We start from the raw sequence: 20,981 nt of genomic DNA, 5'->3' as shown, positions 1-20,981 counted from the left end.
TCTGTTTCGATGTACGGGCGGCAAATGGGCAAAAAATATGTAATTCATCAGGCGTGCATCAACTCTGTTTCTGTGGTAAATTCCGATGTCTACCCTCAAAGGTCCAAGTTGGAATACCGTGATGTTCCTACATCCCAGAATCGCTGATTCATAGTATTGGTAATTTTGAGTGTGTGAAAACTGATCAGCTATCCCGAGCCAATTCGCAAATGGAGCTGCATGTTTTCTCCCAGAACGCAGCATGGGGATTGTGGCAAACAACCATGTTGGCAGAGAAAGGATGTGGAGCTGTTATGATTGGATGTTCCAGACCATTTTAACGGGCCCGTTATGAAGTGGGTGGTAATGAGGCATCTGTCAAAATTCAGCAGGTGAGTGTAAGCCCACGTCTCACGTTGCCTGCCTCGTTTGGAGCCACTTCTGGTACAGCAGTGCAACCACTGTCGTAAAATGCGCAGGAAGCCCCATTTTATCTAGGTTGGCCTCCAACCCCAGACTTTTTTTCTTTTTAGGACTGTCAAGTACATGGATAAGAAAAATATAAGAATGTCTCCCACGCCTGCAGGAGAAAACTCTCAATGCATCTAGAAGTATTCATTTTAGATTTTCAGAAGACATACCCCCTTTTGGAGGGGTCTTTCTTTGACCCTTCCAAAATATTTAATGTGCCGACTGGTCTGCCATAGAATTGTTTTTGGGTGATTTTTTCCACTGAATCAGATAGTCATTGAGGCAGGAAGTCACTCATCTGAAAAAATTCAGTTGATCTGGCGGCAAACTCAAAATTTGACAGTCAGCCCACCATAGACTATGAGGAAATAAGTGTTTTAAAACCCTTCCTTCATTCACTCTGCTAGGAGGAGTGATGAAAGGTATGGGGCCTTAAATGGGACATGTTCTAGTGGAAGCTGAAGAAGACTGCAGGCATAGGTTCAGAGAACAGAGAGATGCAAGAGGAAGCAACCTGCCAATAGCTGTGTACAACAGCAACTCTTGTAGTCTTTTTCTTGCTTGCTTGAGGCATGAGCTATTCCATGTAGTAGCCAGTTCATCCTTCAAAAATGATCACATACCGGGCAAAGATAGGTGCCTGCAGAGAAGGTTCATACAATGTGATTGGAGAAAAAAATGGCAGCTTGGCAGGGTGAGCAGAGCCAAGATGGCGACGGAGTGACTGCTCTGGGTCTCTGCTCCACTGACTATGCAATAGAAATTAGCCTGTGAGGGAACTCACGTCTTTCATGAAAATAAACCAGCACAGGAAGGGTCGAAGGCAACAAGGACTAAAGAACAACGAGCAACATTGGCATTGGGAGCACAGTAAGAGGAAGCCAGCGCACTGGGGCACAGACAACTCCAATAAGATGGCACTGATGCCCGCCACTGCTCCGACTGGCACTCAGAGAGAGCCTGAAACACAGTCACCCTTCGCAGTCAGAAGGCAGTGGAGAGCACCACGGCCTCTTAGCCGCGATGACTGCAGGACCAGAAGGGGGAAAAGAGTCAACGCTACGAGATGAGCAGCTGGCACGGGACAGGCACGTGGAAAGCGAGAGTGCTGGATTCCACAACCCTGCTTTAATTTACATTAGCAGATGAAATGGTGCAAAGGAGAGCGGGGAAAAGATGTCACAAGAGGGTCGAGTCACAGCTTTCATTAACAACAATGGTTGAAAAGACCCAAAATAGGGGGCGTTGTCTGGCCACTAAGCAAGATGGCTGCTTTATTCTGGAGCTCCGCGCTGTGGGGAGCCCCGGACGGCAGCGTGAGGGCTTTCTCACTGCATTTTGCCGGTTTGAGCCCTCATATTAGATTATGAGACAGCCAAGAATGAATAGCTGATGTGTCCGACGACAGCGGATGGCCTCAAATGGAGATCTCCGGTGATGCGTTACATACAGCCCTATGAGAGGAACATGGCGGCTCATGACGCAGACGCAAAGCCGTGAAGTGACCCTGTGAACCTGCGCGCAGAGGAGAAAAGGAGCCTTTTCTCACTTGTTTTGGCTGCTCCGGCCCGTAGCTGACCCGATTACCACTTGATTCCACTATCTCTGGAGCCTGGTGACACAGTCCCCTTGGAGGATGAGGCGAATGAGGTGACCTGCTCTGCTTTAGCGGATCAGCAGCGTCCACCATGTTTCATTTTTTGGCTTCCTGACTGTGTTGTGGATGGGAGAGTGGTGTGCACCGCAGTATATATTTCAGCATTCAGGTGAGACTGACTTCTGACGAGCCTCTCGGGTGAACGAGGCACTCCTTGTGGCTCCCTTTGACGGATTTGAAGTTCACTAATCCGCCATTTTGTGCAAACCCACAATGGTGGCTTGGCCTATATTGTAAATAAGAAGTCATCTGTAGCCAAGTGTAGTGTAGATAAATATAGTAGATTTATAGATAAGATAATAACATTAGTAAGTCACTGGAAGATGATAAGTCCATGTGATGCCCCACCAGGAGCAGCCTCTGCCCTGCTCAGCCTGCACACACCAACTGACACTCCACAGCTCACCAAGCACCCAACATTCCATGACATCATCATTCATCCAACAATCTAGACATCTTCAGGCACACCAACACTCACACTGGCTGAGCAGTAGAGAAGAGAACCATAGAGAAGGGAAATGCAGCAGTAGATCCCCCTCCCTAAGGAAACCAAACACAATGAAGGATAATAAAAGATGCATGAAAATACACTAAACAAATGAATCAAGTACATATAGCATAAATGAAAATGCATGACAATCCAAAATGCCAATGAAATCACACACCTTGAATCACAATAAAAGAGTTCCCAGAAAGCATTAAACTTAGACAGTACAATAATCAATCAAACATAACACAGGTAAAACAAAAAAAACACAAAAGACTCATAACCAGGTAAAACCTAAAATTGCTTCAACACAAACATTTAATAAGTAAGAAGCAGAGAAAACTCACAAGAAAGTGTCATAAGCAACACAATCCTAACCAGGATAACACTTAAAGAAAGTGCAGGAAAAACCATTCACCCACCAACCAAACAGTGAGTGTACACGCAGAGAAACCCCATGTGAAGGTGCTTACTCTACAAAGACCAAGCCACATTAACCAATCAGGAAAACCATTCACCCACAAACCAAACTGTTAGTGTACACGCAGAGAAACTTCATGTGAAGACAGTTACTCTACGCAGACCAAACCACAATACTTAACCAGAAAAACCATTAGAACTTAAAGAAAGTACAGGAAAAACCATTCACCCACAACCAAACAGTGGATGTACACGCAAAGAAACCTCAAGTGAAGGTGTTAGCTCTGCGCAGACCAACATAAATACATTCACTCACCCAAACCAAAAGGGAAGTAAATCGACAAACTAATGTCAACCAGGTAAAACACTAAATGTGGATCGTAACACATAAAGTAACACATAAAATGTGAATCCATAACCACAATAAGTGGTTGATAACCAAAGGAAACAGGCAAACTGGGGATAAGTACTATACCCCAAAACTCAAAGCAACACATAACGGAAAACCACAGCAACCTTAATATGAAGGCAAAGACAACAAAGACCATACACACAACCTCCTCTCATTCCATATAAATTCACAAAAACAAACAGAAGGAACCCGTGACAAGTGCAACATGCCTCCATACAATACTGCAAACACACCGTTGTAAATAGGTAAAAACAACAGTAACACAACAAATTAAAACAAAAAACGTAGTCACCGTTGTCTATGAACAATGAGCGATTTCTCACCCGAAATTCTTGTAACCTCTTACCCGAAGTCCATGTGATACAAGTTAGATCCAGTGTTTCCACGCAATTGCGCCACCAGTACCACAGTCCAAGTCTTAACAGTAACATTCCAATAAACATCCATAGTTTGAATGACTTCCAATAACCTTCTTTGGATGAACTCGAGATCTCCCATCATAAAGTTCATAAAAGTGGTTCCTATTAGCCCACAAGGTAGAAGCCCATAAAGTCCAGTGTCGAGTAATGGTATCAACAAGGACACGATAAATCCACTGTCAATTAACAAAGGACTGAAAGACATCATCGATAAAGTTGAAATACCCAATGACTCGATGACGTCCATAGAATAGTAATCCCAAATGTCGCGAACCACAGTAAAACAAAAAGATCCTACCCAAGGTGTAAAGATGGCCGCCACAGCGTTGTTCAGCGTCGTTTTCCAAGGGAGATGGGCCACGTTTCCACCTTTAGCGTGATGACACTTCGGAACACCCTCGTAATTGTACGTCACAAGAATCACCAACACGCAGAAGAATTCCCACAACGTCATCAGATGAACGCTAGCAGGGGAACTGGAAAGAGCTCTGCTGACCAACCGTCACAGGCGCAGCATACGGTGAGTTTACTAACATTGTAAAATTCATTAGCCTATTTAAAATGTCCCAAAACACGTTGCTAGAAGACACTCAGCCCCCGACCTTGCTTCCACAGCCGCAGCCAGTCCGCTTCACTCATTTGTAGCGCGAAGAGAAAACTCACCAGCTGCCGCCTGTCAGGTCAAATCTCCACAGTCCGCTTCACACACGAACACCGCCTTTGGTCCCAGGTCAAATCCAATGGGCAGCATGAAAGCGCACCAAAATAAAGATTTAAAGCGGCAGTAGGACAAGGCAACTGCCATCCAAATTAATCTCCACAGTACAGTGGCACATACAACATGTGAAAGTCAAATTAATAGAAAAATGCATGGCAGGTAAATCCAAATGCAAGGCTGGTGAATCCAAATGCAAGACTGGCAAATCCAAATGCAAGGCTGGTAAGTCCAAATCCTAAACGCTCTGGACTGCAGGCTGTCCTGTCGACTAAGAACACTGGTGGGGCTTACCAGAGCGTTTGTTTCACGTTTCCTTATTCTTTTCCTTTACCTTATGTATTTTTCCTTGGATTCCAATTTAAAAATGTATATTCCTTTGGTTAGTCCAGGTAATCCAGGGTAATCCTTCACTAACACGTAGTTCTTTTTACCTCGTCGCCAGTATTGTAAATAAGAAGTCCTCTGTAGCCAAGTGTAGTGTAGATAAATATAGTAGATTTATAGATAAGATAATAACATTAGTAAGTCACTGGAAGATGATAAGTCCATGTGATGCCCCACCAGGAGCAGCCTCTGCCCTGCTCAGCCTGCACACACCAACTGACACTCCACAGCTCACCAAGCACCCAACATTCCATGACATCATCATTCATCCAACAATCTAGACATCTTCAGGCAAACCAACACTCACACTGGCTGAGCAGTAGAGAAGAGAACCATAGAGAAGGGAAATGCAGCAGTAAATTATAACAGCCTACTACTACACCGTACTCCGAAAATATATGGACAGAGAACTGTTCAGCCTACTCAGACACGGCAGCGACTGATTCTGAAGGCTGCCATTTGTTGACGTGAAGTGATGAGGTAAAACGAGATGCTGCCTATTACTTTCCTAACCAGAACTTCAGTTTACTGGTCAGCGGCCTGTGCTAACTTTTAGCGCACATGCAGTGATACTGGACCTACTATATTATTATTATTCAGCTTTTAGAGCGCCTGGTTACTCCAACAGAGTGTCCCCATGCTAGTGCTACTAGTGTGTTTTCGTGCATCTAGATGAGTACTGTGTACTAAACGCTGCTCTTACTTACCCAGGTTTCCCTGCAAGTAGTCTATACATACAGCCCCGACAAGTGCCTCTGGATATGTGTGCCTTGTGAGATTTCTCAGTGGCTGGATTACTCCGTGACCCCAGTGAGTCTCATTTGCTGCTTTTCACTGACCTGGCGGGACTATCGGTCCCAGGGCTCCTTGCTACATTGCTGCAACACTACTAGCCAAGAGTGGGCTGTCTTTGACCATCTCTGTCTTTCTCTTTCCTCAGTGGTCTACTGTGTTAATTACCTGAAGACGTATTCTAAAGTTTATTACTACTCATTGTTGGTCTGAGCTGACTGACGTTCTAAGACAGGGCGAGAGAACGGCACTGATCTGAGGTGAAAGAGCTACGCACCACTTCTTCAGGCTCTCCAATAACTCAGAGGCGGGGTTTGCATTTATTTGGTCATGGACCGAGATGAGGTGACCTCTTCCTCTGAAGGAGCGGTGTGTGCTCCAGTTCTGCTTTAGGATGCTTCTTCTGTGCCCCACACCTCATGCTGTACTGAACTTTGCTGATTTGCATCGATCTAGATTGGGTTACTAGTCTAATGACCCTAGTGTTTTTTCCTTGAGATAATCGTTTTGTTTTGATAATCAATTTTATTGGTTTAAAAAAAATCACAAAATACATTGGCAGCGAAATCAAGCACATTATTTGGATAAAATACATTTGAAAGAGAGACAACAGAGACTTGTAAATCATTCTCTAGGATGAATAAAAACACTTGTATATGGATATTCCTGTACAAGACATGCATACGCCCCTTAGGGCAGTAGATTGAACCATTTGCCCCATATCTTGCCAAAAAGCTCGGGGCAGCCCCGGTCCTTAAAGAGGGGTTCCTCTTGAGTTCCACACCAATCCACCCGTCTCCATTTCCGTATAGTAGGGGGCTTTGCCTGCGACCAGAGTGCCGCTATATCGCGCTTCGCTACTCCCACCGATGTTCCTAGGAAGCGCTTATCGGCCCGAGATCCATCGAGGCCATCGAACACACCCAGGACCAAACGTGGTGGGTCATGGGGAACCGTCCACCCCAGGGTCTGTGTGAGTTCCAGTTCCACCCCACCCAAAATGGTGCAAGGACAGGGCTTTGCCAAATCATGTGGTAGGGCGCATACGGGCGCCGTATAGGCGCGCAGGAGTGAGGTAAGCCGTATGGAGGTAATAGAGTTGGACTAAACGCAACTTGGAGGAGGTCGTCAAGGTCTTGAGGGCCATGAGAGCATCTCTTCAGTCCGCGTCTTCTAGGGGGCCCAACCAACCCTCCCAACGGGCACGTAACAAGTGTAGGGATGCGGGCCATTGTTCACTAGGGAGCGGTAAATCCGCAACACTCCCCCCCTCTACCCAGGTTCCTCATCATCACTTGAGCCTCAAGGGGGCTGAATTCAGGAAAGGAGGAAGGAGACGGAATATGTACTCGAAGGTCATGCCTTAGCTGTAGGTATTTATAAAATTGGGAGGAATGGAGGGAATAGCGCTGCTATAATTCTGCAAAGTATCTGATGTGGTCCCCAACCCAGACGTGGGTCCCGGGAAGAGGAGGCCTCTCTCAGCCAAACACCACACCACAAGGGCGTCTGCCTGGTGAGTTTCCCGCCCCCTTTCGTGTGGCGCAAGGTTGTGCGCCAGGCCATGAGCACCGTTCGGGTGATGGGGGAGGACCTGCGGTATGGGGGCCCCATACAGGTAGGCTTGGAGTTGTGGGAAATCCAATGATTGGAGCTCCACCCGGTACGCCAGGTCGGAACAGCCGCCTGCAAACCATGATGAGTCTCGTGGCCAGATAGTAGAGGTGGAGGTTGGTTACCCCCATGACCCTGTCATAGGGAGGTATGTGGCAGTGTGCCAGGGACATTTGCGGTCTTCCGCCCCCCCATAAAAACCGGGTGAGTATACTGCCAATTTCACGAATCCAGCTCCCCGGGAGGTGAAGAGTGATATTTTGTAAGATATATAAAAACGGGGGCGAACCATCATTTTAAAAAAGGCACTTCTGCCAAGGGGGTTGAGAGGGAGGGATTGCCATTTCCTGATGTCCGCCTTGGCCTTGGCCTTGGTAACCAGGGGCGTAATATTCAGGGACCATTCGAGTTCTGGAAGGAGGGTGACCCACACCCTCTGGTACTTGAATGACTGCCTGCACAGGGGAATGGTCGTTTGCCAATTGAAGCAAGCACAGGACTGGTGGAGGAGAACCAGAGTTGATTTTGCCGGGTTGAGCCAGAGGCCGGAGTCCCGTTCAAAAGCAGAGAGGGCGTCCACGAACCGTGAGCCAGAGCTGTCGGGGTCTGCCAGGAAGAAGAGGACGTCATAGTCGGCATGAAGGGCGATCTTGTCGACCTGGTAAGAGTCCCAAGCCCATCCTCGAATGTGGGGTCCTGATGTATGAGAGAGGCCAGGGGCTCCATCGCTAATGCGAATAAGAGCGGCAAGAGCGGACAGCCCTGGCGAGTGCCCCTCTGAATGGGGAACGTCTCCGGGAGCACACCATTAATTCGGACCCTCGCCGTAGGACTGGAGTATAAGACACAGATGAGGCACCGAAACGGGGGGCCGAAACCCATCACCTTTAACACGTATCCCTCGTAGCTCCAGTCCACTGTATCAAATGCTTTTTCAAAGTCAATGAAGAGCAGGGCCAGATACGGGGTGAGATGATGGCGGTGTGCAAGGGCGAGGTGGAGGCAGCGTATGCAATGTCGGGTACCCCAGCAAGGCATAAAACCGCATTGGTCTGGATGGAACAAATCTTGTAAATGGGGGCGGAGTCGTTGAGCCACGGCTGAGGCAAAAATGTTAACTTCGGTGTTAATGAGGGAAATGGGGCGGTAATCCGCACATGCAAGGGACGGTGGCTGTGACTTTGGGAGGACCACAATAGTGGCTATGTCTGTCTCTGGGGGAAAGGACCCCGTGTCCACCACATGCCTAAACAATTCCACTAAGTGTGGGACCAACATGTCTCGATAAGTCGCATAGTATTCTTGGGGATAGCGGTCAGGCCCTGGCGTCTTACTGGAGTACAGGAGCAAAATGGCCCTATGTATCTCCTCCAGGGTGAAGGGAAGATCCACAGTCTCTGAGACCATCTGAGAGAGGCGGGCAGTTGGGTCCCGGTTTCGGACAGCAAATCAGCCAGGGAGGTTTCGGGAGGTCGGGCGGCGTAAAGGGCAGCGTAATAGCCCGCGAAGGCTTGGGCAATAGCTCGAGAGGTAACGTGGTGAACGCCGGTCCCATCACGGATCTCGGGAATAATGCGGTTGGCTTTGGGGTATGAAACTAAATTATGAAGTAATCTGCCATTTTTATCACCCCAACCGTACACGCGTGCCACGGAGGAGCGCCAAAGCATTTTAGTGGACTCCAACGAGATCTGACAGATCTCTTCACGGAGCAATGTAAGCTGCCGAGCTGAGTCATCGCCAGGCCATCTCCAACTGTGCAGCATGGGCCTCCAGCTGTACAAGGCGGGTGGCCTGTTACGTGCGCTTCGCGTGGACCAAACATCCAGCCGCCCCGTATAGTGGCCTTGCCAGCCTTCCATAATGTACCCGTCGAGGAGACCGTACCCTATTAATCGAAAAATAATGCCTCAGTTCCTGCCCGAGGGATTCAACACATTCCGCATTCTTCAGAAACCAAGCGCTCATCCGCCAAGCTGTTCGAACGTCATCAACAGAGTTCAAGAGATGGAGGGAAACAGGTGAGTGGTCCGAGATGCCTCGGGGCAGGATGGTAGCCCCGGACATCAATGACAATCGGGCTGGTTGATAGGAGAGTGAGTATGGTGGTCCGCCGAAGTGTGAGTATATTGTTCCCGACGGAGATTGCACACCCTCCATGCATCGCAGAGACCCAGGGCGGAGGACCAGTCAGATAGGCGCTTAGCAGAGGCAAGACGGAACACCGCAGGAGCACCTGTCGTGTCGCGGTAGGGTTGCATAACGGCATTGAAGTCACCTCCGATGACTGTCAGACCCTGTGGAAAGGTGTAGACTACGAGTGTGAGACGTCAAAGGGCAGAGGACGCTGTGGTGGTGGGGTGTATACACACAGGAGATTAAAAGGATGCCCTTCAATCTTGCCCGTCACGGCCACGTAGCAGCCTTTTGTGTCCATCTCAGCCTGTGCCAAGGTAAAGGAAAGCCCCTTACGAAGCAGTATGGCAACCGGCCGGGAGCCATGTGCGAAACCAGAATGCCAGACACTGTCGAACCCATACCGGACGAGGAAGGTGCAGTGAGTGCCCAGAAGGTGTGTTTCCTGTAGAAAAAGAATATCAGGCGCATGACGCTGCGAAGAACAGCAGTACGTTTTATGCAGTTTAGTAGGCCGTTGACGTTCCACAACAGAATGTGGAGGGGTCTATTTAAGGTGGACGTCATCTGGGTGGACAGCGTGTGAAGGAACAGCGCAAGCACAAGTGGATCCGGGTCCCAGGGGGGCCTTTGGGTGAAATTTGTGCGGTCTGTTAAGTCTCATGCGGTCTATTAGGCCATTGACGTTCCACGACATAATGTGGAGGGTCTATGCACGGTGGATGCCATCTGACTAGGCAGTGTGTGTAAGGAGCAGTGCAAGCGGACCCGGGTCCCAGGGGAGATAATGACCCGCTGCGGTGGTCTGGGTGTAAAGTGCGTGTGGTCTGTGAAGTCTCAAATCGGCAGCAGTGGCATGTGCGTATAGATGGCTACCAAGGAAAACAAAGAACAGCGGTCCGTAGGCGGCCAAAAACAATAAACAATTGGGAGACAACGGTCTACCCACCCTCCCTCGCCCCCAACACTCCCCATCCTACACTTCCAAAAATAAAGCATCTGTCACCCTAAAAAGGAAACACCCTAAAACATCAACACTAATGAGTCTGAGAGCAAAGAAAAAACGGTTAGAGGGACGTGAATGTGGCAGAGATGGACCTCTCCATGTAATTGGATTTGATATTCACTAACAGCTGCATGCAGAGTTGAAACATTTATGCAACTGGGAAATACAGTGAAGACTGGGAGTTAAGGTAAGAAACAATGGGCAGAACATGGTCGTGGTGAAGATGGACCGCTCTTACCGCATGAATATGATAACAACCTCATCTGCAGGAACAATTTGGGAAACATTGTGTGGACCCCACGCCTTTGGGCTCTGAGTTCAAACTCCCTCGTTGTCCCCGGCCCAACGAAGTATGGGGCTCCTCGACAAGTCAGAGTCAGATATGGTAGGGCGCAGCATCTCAGAGGGGTCCAGACTTCGGCTCAAGTCAATCAGGGAGCCAGTCAAGCTGGAAGGTGCAGAAATCTGGGATAAAGCCTGGGGAGGGGGTGGAATGGATACTGCATCCGGTGATCGAAAAGAATCATCACAATGGTCACCCTTCTTGCGGGACCTGTTACGGCGACTCTGTGGTCTAGGCAAGGTTGGCCGAGGCTGCGCAGGGTCCCGTCGGGCAGGGGAGGATGCCATTCGGTTCTGGAGGGGACATTCCTCCATGAGCCAGGTCCAGGCCACCTGGGGGCTATCAAAGAAGAGGGCCTTGTCTTGAAAAACAGTTCTGAGCCAGGCTGGAAAGAGCAGACAATAGCGAAGACCCAGGTTATGGAGCTTCTGCTTAACATCATCATAAGTTAGATGTTGGGCTAGTTCCTCCCTGGTATAGTCCAGGAAGACCATGATCCTGTTGTTCTGGAACACAAGGGGAGCCTGTGCCCTAGCTGCCTTGAGAATGGCATCCCTGTCCCGGAAGTTGAAGGCCCTCAGGATAATGGGCCGGGCGGGGGCCCCAGGCGGAGGTCGGGGGCCAGGGAACGATGGGCACGCGCGACAGGATCGCACCCAAGTCTCCACAAATGTGTCCGCATGGCCTTGCTCACCCCCTTCGGGAAAACCTAGGAGGCGTAATTTATTTCTCCTTGACCTGTTTTCGGCATCCTCTGCCCGACGGTGGAGCTCCGAGGTCTGGGTCTAAAGACGAGCCACTTGGGTCTTAAGTTGACGTATATCATCTTCGGTTGTGGAGATACGCGACACCGCTTCTGTGATGCATGCATTGCACAGGTCCTGGTGAATGAGGGCCATATCCATCCTCACCTCGCCAATCTTATTTTCAACAGAGGCCTGCGATGTACCTATCGCCTGAAGGATAGTGGAGAGATCACTCCCAGCGGGAGCAGGCGTGTTAGGGGCTCCACCCCCAGGGCCCCGATCCGTTGTGGTGTATTGATCCATTTTGGTTTGTGTGTAAAGGTTAGGGAGCTGCACGAGGCTTGCCCATCATCAACAGGGGCGGAGTCCGGCAGCCGCACCGGCAAGGGGGGCAATCAGCAGCCCCAGAGTGGGGGGGAGGCCCTGGCACCCAGACCGTCGATACTCAGGCCCGGGCACTCAGGTCAGCCCCCTCATCACCCCACACACTGCTGGGGTAAACCAATACACCTCCAAGGGGTGGTCTGATGCCACGGGCCGCAACGCGTGATGCCTACTCTCCACCTGGAAGGAGCGGCGGAGAGCCAGGTATGGAGGGCCCCTGGGAGATGGACTGCCAGTCCGGACCACGGCGGAAGGAGGCAGGGCACCCGCAGGAAGTAGGTGTCACTTGGTGTTGGCAGCCGGCCATGGGAAATCGGGTCCACTGGGGCGAAGGCAGGTCCAAACAAATGGGCAGCAGCAAGGAGGATGTGGCAACGTGTTCCACACCATTTGACAGTGGAGGCCGGGAGGGAGTCTGAAGCTGTTGTGGTGCTACCATTCAGTGGAGGAGCCGTAGAGTGGAGGGAGGGTCACGACCCCTAAAGGGTACGTCGCCTACCGGGAGATGATTCCAGACAGGGTTGGGCAAGCAGACCTCCCCTCCACACACAGGTCAACAGTCTCACAAGGCAACCCCCAAAGATAAAGTGAGGCAGAGATTCCGCGCACCGCTGCCCGACACTGGCAGCCGGGACCACCGCAGCCAGAGAGGTGTCTACCAGGGACACGGGCCAGGACTCTACAGTCGCGGGAGGCGGCAATGTGGCACAAGGCAGTGGGTGATAAGGTAGACAGCTGAAGAGGCAAATCAGCAGAACCAGCACCACCCACCCGGTGGGCCATGCCTCCGGCCTTGTCCCCCACACAACAGGGGCCGCAGGGGATGGCCTCTCCAGCACCCTGAGGGACAGCAGTTGCCAAATCCTGGTTCTTTACGGGCAGGGGGGAGAGACATCCTGTGCCGGCAATCCTGCAGGGGGGCTCGCCCCACAAGCGTGCCACTGTCCAACGTGACAGCCGCCCCCTGCCCCACTCACCAGGCATGATGCCACCTTCAGGCCGGGTAGGAGGTCAGCCACACGTGGTAGTCCACTGTGATCAACAAGGAGGAGGCCCGACCCGCAAACACAGGCTATCACGCCCTATGTCAGCCAGCCAGGTCAGCACACACCAGTGCTCCAGGAGTCAGCCCCACAGTAGGGAAGGGGGATGAAGAATGCTGCACAGAGCCAGACCGGGGAATAAGGAGGGGGGCATGCACGCCCACCTGCGCCGCTGCCCGAACCGACAGCCGGTCCCCTCTCCCCACACCAGAGGAGGCCACACTCAAGTCCTGCATCCTGCATCCCTGGCGAGAGTGCCTGGCATTGGTGTGTCTCAGTAGACGCCAGCCGAAATGCTGGCCGAGCACAGAAGAATGTGGGATTCGGTTCTCGAGGCTTGGGGAGGGGCTCCGCTCCCCGTAATGTGCAGCCAATCGGCACCTACACCACCCCCGGCCAGGTCAGCCCTCCACAACGACAATGGCCTGATCCCAGACACCAGGGGGGACTCTACTGCCCCATTACGAACAGGCCGCAGCACTGGAACCAGCAAGCAGGGGGGGCAAGAAGCCTCAGTACGACCTCTCGCGCTGCTGCCCAACGCGGCAGCCGAACCCCGCTACCAGCCCCACTCACCAGCTGACTTCCCTCTGCTGCACACCACCACTCACGGCACGCCACTTCTGATTTAATCTTATTTATTATATCATAAACATCAATTGTATGAAAGAATTTGTGTCAAAGGACTATCATAAAAGAGTTGGTGATGCCTTGTGGTAAGATATTTCGGAAGCCTTACACCAGGGATGCCCCACCTCAGATTCTACCAGCACTACTTTATTGACTCAGAAGTCAACTAATCCTGCAATGTCAACCTCGACGGATTCTACTATGGAATGAATAATTCAGGAGAGCTCTGCTGTGGGCTCATGATTAGAGGGTATGGAGACCTCTATATCTACTTTCACAGCTGAGACTAAATCTATACGTACAGACATTGCTGGATTTCAGAGCCGGATGGATGGCATAACTGCTCGGGTTGTAGCAATTAAAAACCGCCTTGATGTTATACCAGACCGAGACTAGGAGCTTTTATTTCTCAGGAGTAAGTTATTAGATCTGGAAGATAGAAGTCGCTGAGACAATGTCAGTTTTTTTTGGTTTTCCTGAGAAAATAGAAGGCTCAGATACAAAATCCTTTCTTACAGAAACTCTTCCAAAGCTCAGAGGTCTTACTTTTCATCCACTATTGGAGATGCAGAGAGCCCATCGTATTGGTCCGCCAAACACAGGGAAAAATATGCAACCACGTCCGCTTATCGTCTGCTTCCTACGACATGAACAGTCCCGCCAATTGATCACAGCGTCTCCTACCTACGGCCCATATACATTCGAAGGTCATGAGATCAGAATGGAAGTGGATTTCTCGAAAGAAACTAATGACAGTCGCAAAGCTTTCCTTTTTCTTAGACCCCGCCTACGACAACTGGATAGCAAAAATGGCCTCTTTGAGCCTGCACGCTTACGGATTACCAAAGATGGGATTTCCAAGGAGTTCTTTAACCCAGAACACCTTAGTAATTTCTTATACAATCTTTCTCCTCAGAACCTGGATTCCAACTCCCATCATTAAACTCTACTATATCCACAGGTGGATCCCGACGTAATCCAGGCCGGTCCTAAAACAGGGGCCGAGACTTAGATCAACCTGTTCACCCTTTAGGAGACCAAGGCCAGGCCCTTCAGGCAGTAGTTGTCCTCACACAGGAAAAAGACAGGGACAAATCACGCTCTCCTCTAAAAACGTCCCTCATCAGAGGAGGTTGTGTCCTGAATTATGTTGATTGATTGATTTCCCTGCATTTTTGATAATTTGGAATTCCAATGCCTTGACACTTATTTAAGTTGAAGATGAATAAATCAATGTATTATACATTCTTCAAGCAGTGGCAGCCTTTATACAGGAAAGAGACAATGACTACTTAATTCTCCTCTAACATCTCTTCCCCCCTCTATCCGAGGAAAATGTGTCTTGCACTTTGGCTAAATATTTTACCTTCTTTATATTGATGATTTGATGGACATCTGCTGCCTTCTTGCTTTCCGAAGATGGCGACTAGATGAGTACCTGAACTCTTGCTCATTCTCTTATATATTTCCTATATTATAATATTTTTCTTTCATTCTGCTCCCTTTTTCCAATATACTTCAATATATACCTATGTTAACATTTCTTTGTCTTCCCAGTTTCTCCCAAAGCCTGTTTGCTTATGCTTTTAGTTTTGTATAGTTACACCTTATATGGCAGGTATCAAGATAGCTGACTATATACTTGAATACCTGATCATTTGTTATGAATTTGTTATGAATTATATGTTCTATTATGCTTCTTCATTCCTTTTCATATTCCCCCTCTTCCTTTGTTTATCAGATATTTATGATATTAATTACCTATTATAATATTTAATATTTAATTGTCCTAATGTTTAACTAGTATAATATTTTGATACATAGTGCTAATATTTAGCTATGATCATATTTAACTGTGATAATATCTATTTACGATAATGATAATACTTAATGTTTGGTTATCAATACTACTATGTTATACAACATTTTGTTTGATTATACCATGCATAGGATAATTTCGTATTACACTGACCTTTCCCTTCTTCTCCCTTCCTATACTTTTCCTTTGATCTCCTCTTTCCTTTAACACTTTAAGACTATATTCTTAATATGTTCTTCTTTTTCTCGCTGGTCCTTCAATTATTAACCCTGATCTTCATACTATTGGTTGAATACTCGAACTTTTGAATACTTGAGTATTCTTATAATTTCAACCCTAATACTGTTAATATTATTGTATATATGTGTCTTTTACTAGTGACTTTGTCACCGGACGGGGCTCCTCCAGCGCACATTGCCCAAAGTCTAGACTCGTGGAGAGCAGTCCCATCCCCTGGTGCTGCCTTGTTCCAGCGTAGCACATTTAGAACTCTTCCCTGTCTTTCCTTTGTCTTTTCTATAGCTTCTCTAGAACCTTGCTTTTCCTCCTTCTCATTTACTTCTCTGTGTACTTACAAGTGATTCTCTTACTTTCTTTTCACAACCCTTTAACTTCCTTTGAATTTTTTCAGAAGGTTATTAATCTCATCTTTGATCCTTTCTCATAACCCGGAATCTACTTTCCATCTTTCCCTTTCCGTTCTTCAATCCCTTTCTTCAAACTCCCCCCACTATCTGCACAGTTTTTATTCCTATACTTTATTTTATTCTTTGCTTAAACCCCCTCCTATAACTTAAGACCTTCATTCCTTACATCGGCTTTTCCTTAAAACTAATCTCTTTCTCCTTCCAACGCATACATAACATTACATATTATCTCGTGGAGTTTTAATGGCCTCACGCATTTTATAAAATGCAAGAAAGTACTCTCTTATCTGTGAATGAAAATAACTGATATTGCTCTTCTGCAAGAGACTCACTTGGATGCTTTGGAATCATCTAAGTAACTGCGAGATTGGGTGGGAAAAGTCATCCATTGCGGATTGACAACACAATCCCTTTCTGAAAAGGGCCAGCCACGGAAATGTGGAGTGGCTATTCTCCTACATAAATCCCTACCCGTCACAATTGTTAAAACGTGGACTGATCCAGAAGGTAGATATGTCTTTGTTAAGTTAAAACAGGCATTAGCATAGCCAATAGGTCTCACCTTCGGGACCTTATAAGTGTTAAGTCAGAGCTATTGACTTTCCCAATGCCACAGAGGCTACTCACTTCCGGCGACTACCAAAAGTGTGATACACACTCATGTCAAGGAACTGGTAGAGCTTGAACCTCCCACCAAATACAATGAAAAAAGTGAGCAAATAGACTGTTCTGCACTACATCTACCATGATGCATCTGGAGGAACCACGTATCAGCGCATACTGATGCTCCCAGGGTTAGGGAACGCTCTCTATAATCCTCGGATGCCCTTTCCTGTGACTCTTATCTGCGGTGCCCCTAGGTACACAGACCCTCCCTGGTGCTCTTATCTCATAATGCCCCTGGGTACAAAGGCCCTCTCCCAATACTCTTATCTCAAGGGGTTTCTAGGTGCACAGGCCATCTGCTAGGACTTTTATCCCAGCTTCCCTAGGGGCACAGGCCCTGTCCTAGGACTCTTATCCAAGTTTCCCTTGGGTGCACAGGCCCTCTAATGAGACCCTTATCTCCGGGTGCCCCTAGGTGCACAGAGCTTGTCCTGGGAACCCTATCTCCGGGTGACCTAGAACACATGGCCTCTCTAGGACCACACCCTGTCGTAGTATCCCCTTTAAAACATGTAGTATATTCGATCTAGTGTGTTAGTATTAGTACTCATATATTCACAATGTACGTCAAATAGAAAAAATAGGACGGACAGATTTTCATAGAACCATACCCAAGTATATGGTTTAATTGTGATATAGAAATAGTGAATGATTTAAAATTGATACAATCCTTGCCTCGCGATGACAGAATTTGTGAAGGGGTTCATACTTTGCCGAGGCATGAAGCGCTATACCGTGTATAACACCGATTCATGCATACATCCATTCAGCTTTTGCCGCCTTAGCAACTCACCTTGGCTGGAATGTACTGCAATATTGTTTCTCCACTGGTGACCCTTTCCTGAACGTTTTTGTTCCCAATCGATACGTCCATTTCTTGCTGTGGTGGGACATAAAACATTTGATCAGGCTTACAAAGATCCCATAACAGTCCTTTATTGAAAAAGTTACAATATATTGATTAATATGTCTATAGGATCCTTGGAAAAAGGACCTGTTCCCATGCACCATAACTTGTGGAAAGACTGTCACTTGCCGAACATCACACAAAGCATCAACTGGAAGAGAGGAATCGTCAAATAGACAATCTCTCTTTTTGAAACCCAGAATCTTGATCACACCAGGCATAACACAACTCCACAAAGTGTGGGGAAAAATACTATTAAGAGTATACCCGCTCCACAGAAAAATTATGAGACTGTCTCATGAAAGGAATTACTGCCTTTTTGAGAAGCATTGGTGCTGGTCAGCTAAAGTATAGGAACCCAGCTAAAGAGTACCCACCTTGTCCCACTGAAAGGAGCAGCAGCTCTTCTAAGTACCAGACCTGTGTATTAAAGGGTATAGCAGCCATGTTTACACGTTATCGAACTGTCCTGTTAAAGGTATAGCAGTGTACCTGAAATGCCAGCCCTCTCCTCTTGAAAGTGCAAAATCCCTTCTATGCAGCGCCAACAGCACACCATTAGAAGTATAGCGACCCAAAAGAGAAGTGCCACCCTAGTCCTGCAAAAGTATGCCTGCCCCGCTGAGAATTGCAGGCACTCTGCCTTTATAGGTAAACTCCGCCATGGCAGCATCCCTTAAAAGCATAGCCGTAGAATTGACGAGAAGTGACAGTAAAGCTCCACTCAACATGACGAAACATCCTTCCAGAGCATAGCAGCACTGCCAAGGGGTGCTCGTACTGCCACATTAAAAACACAGCAGCGTGGCTGGGTAGATACTTGAGCACCGACAGTGCGGCCCATTAATCGCATTAAATTTCACCGCGAGCGGAGCTGGGTGACACAGGTGGGACGAAGGGAGGGAGTTGGGGTCAATGTTCAGGAGGAGGTAAGTGGACTCAAGTTGCAGTAAGAGGCAGGTGCAGTCAGCCTGGGTAAATTACGAGGGGTAGAGGGTTTGGGTCTACTCACTCTTTGCCCTGCAGGGAGTTCTTCCTGGTGAAGGAGCGCTGCAGGTCCTGGCAGCTCTGCGGTACGCACTAGTTCCCCATGCCCGGGGTCAGATGTCTGAGGCTTAGCGGAGCAATGCTTTCCCTAGGCGGCCTGTCACGGACTACTATGACCGAAAGATAGCCCTCACATGGGTTGCACCGTGAGACTCCTGTCTCCAACCAGGTTATTAGGGAATCTCCCAATGAGTTGGTGTACTCAAAGGCTTCTTTCTCTGACTCTTAACCTCCCGATCTCCTCACCTGTTGGGAGCCTCCAAGCCGTCTGCACGCAGCTCCTCTCTGACTAGCAACTGTCGGCTTGCTTCAGTGCTGGAGCTGGTGGTGTGCCCAGCCCCTGGTGTGTCATGCACACAGACCCTGCCCTCACCGCCGTGGTAGGCCTGGCTCCTACTGGGTGTGTCTGATGAGCAAACACCCTCAGGACTGGGCCTTATCTCCGCCTGTCTCTCACCAGCCCTGGGTATCTGAGGTGGATCTCGATCTCTGGCTTTGCACGGACAACAGGAGTGAGGCCGGGGGGAGGGGGGAGAAGGGGGTGAGAAGGCACGCACAAAGTAGTGCTCGCAGTCTGAAGAACACATACCATACTGTGTAACACTGAAAGTAAAGGGGCCAGTAGCCATGGGCGGGTACAAATGATGTATACACAAAAAGGGGTGTAGAGTACACAAACAAAGGCCACAAGACAAACGCAGGAAAATCCATAAATTAGAAAAAACTGCCCTCACTCACATACCGAAGTATGTGACATGCTTCATCATTGGGCCTGCTTACAATACGCCCTGGTGTTGCCACACTCAGGGCGGAGCATAAGGGAGGGGAAAAAATAATAATAAATTCTACACAACACTACAAGTAACCATAAAACACAAACAACACGTACATATAATGTGGTGAAGCCTGTGCAAATCACCCTGTGATTGAAATAAATAGTGCGACAAAAGTGCAGTTAATAGGAAATGCTAAAACTGATTTAGGGTGCCAACTGAAAGAATTACTTTATTAGACTTTACTTGGTACCCATATCAGGATTAAAACGTAGAAGAATAGGATGGGAAAATGTCTTGCTAGAGACTAAAGGATCTCTCAAGACTTCCCTCCAAACACTGCTGTGGTCAACATGTTTCGACCGATTTAATGGTGCCAAAAGTGGTCACCCTGGTCTTCGTCAGGACTGTCGCCTTTTATTTCACTTATAGCCCTACTGTAATCTGGTTTTGTGGGCCCCCCAGATATGAGCCGGTCAATCTAGATCCGTGCCCTTCTCGTTGCATGTTGAGGTTTGTCCCAAAGTACGGGAACACATTCACGAGTCCATGTAATTTATGAACTCGTACTGGTGCCCGGCGGGAGGGTCCCCCGAGAACACAACTGTTCCGTGGGAGGCGTCCTTCCTCTAACCCCGCTTTCCGTAACACCGGGTACAAATGATGACATGGCCGAAATAAGGCAGGACTAACAAGCTTCATAATCAATCAGACGGCACCATTTATGAAACACAATGACATGAGCCATTTAAAAACATAAGTGGAGAGCGAGCGGAGCTTCCACTGGGCTTCCACTCCATACTAAATACTGCATGCATCGCAAAGCGAGCAGCGCATGCGTGCTGCCGTCATGGGCTCGACCTAAGTAGGAGAATAGGATCCTTTGTGTCAGCTCAGTATATGTTCTGACAGGTGCTAAACGTTCCTATCTTCTTAACTTGAATCGCTTACTAGTGGAAATTTAAATATCCAGCTATGTCATTGGTGGTGACTGGAATCTTTTTTTTTTTTTTTTTTGGTAAACCTTTATTGTTACATTAATCAGATACAAGTATGGGCCTACAACCCACATGGCTGGCCGCTAGTACGGTGAAGTCAACTCAATAAAGCATCTCGTGAAGAACAGTAATCCGCCACCCGCAGGCCCCGCGTCAAAGCTAGATAACATTAGCATTAGGCATAACACATGTGTATCAGGATTAAGGAAGGTTTCTTTTAAAAGATATAAGGAAAAGCAGGATCCGGGTCAGTATAATCAATCAGTGAGAAAGTAAGGAATCGCAATATTACAGGATATTAACAAATAGGATCACTTGTAATTGAAATTCTGGGCGCCGGTACACATTAAACAGGATCATCAAAAAGAAACAATACACGTAGTATCGTTAAAACTGTCCACCGGCATGCCTGTGAACATCGTAAAAGCACCCTCCCCAGTGGAAATATGGAAATACCCTACCCCGATCCCGGAAAAAAGGAGA

At 48.2% G+C, this 20,981-nt stretch overlaps 1 protein-coding gene across 2 annotated transcripts in view; it reads left to right on the top strand.

The window, feature by feature from the left end:
• LOC147706829 (ATP-binding cassette sub-family C member 10-like) overlaps window positions 1-20,981 on the top strand; it is a 1,327,484-nt gene that overhangs the window by 923,152 nt on the left and 383,351 nt on the right. The gene's annotated exons all lie outside the window — the stretch shown is intronic.

This window comes from Lissotriton vulgaris, chromosome 6 (assembly GCF_964263255.1).
Source record: "Lissotriton vulgaris chromosome 6, aLisVul1.2, whole genome shotgun sequence".
NCBI lineage: Eukaryota > Metazoa > Chordata > Amphibia > Caudata > Salamandridae > Lissotriton > Lissotriton vulgaris.
The sequence above is the reverse complement of the archived record's forward strand: the minus strand, read 5'-3'. Positions and strand labels throughout refer to the sequence as shown.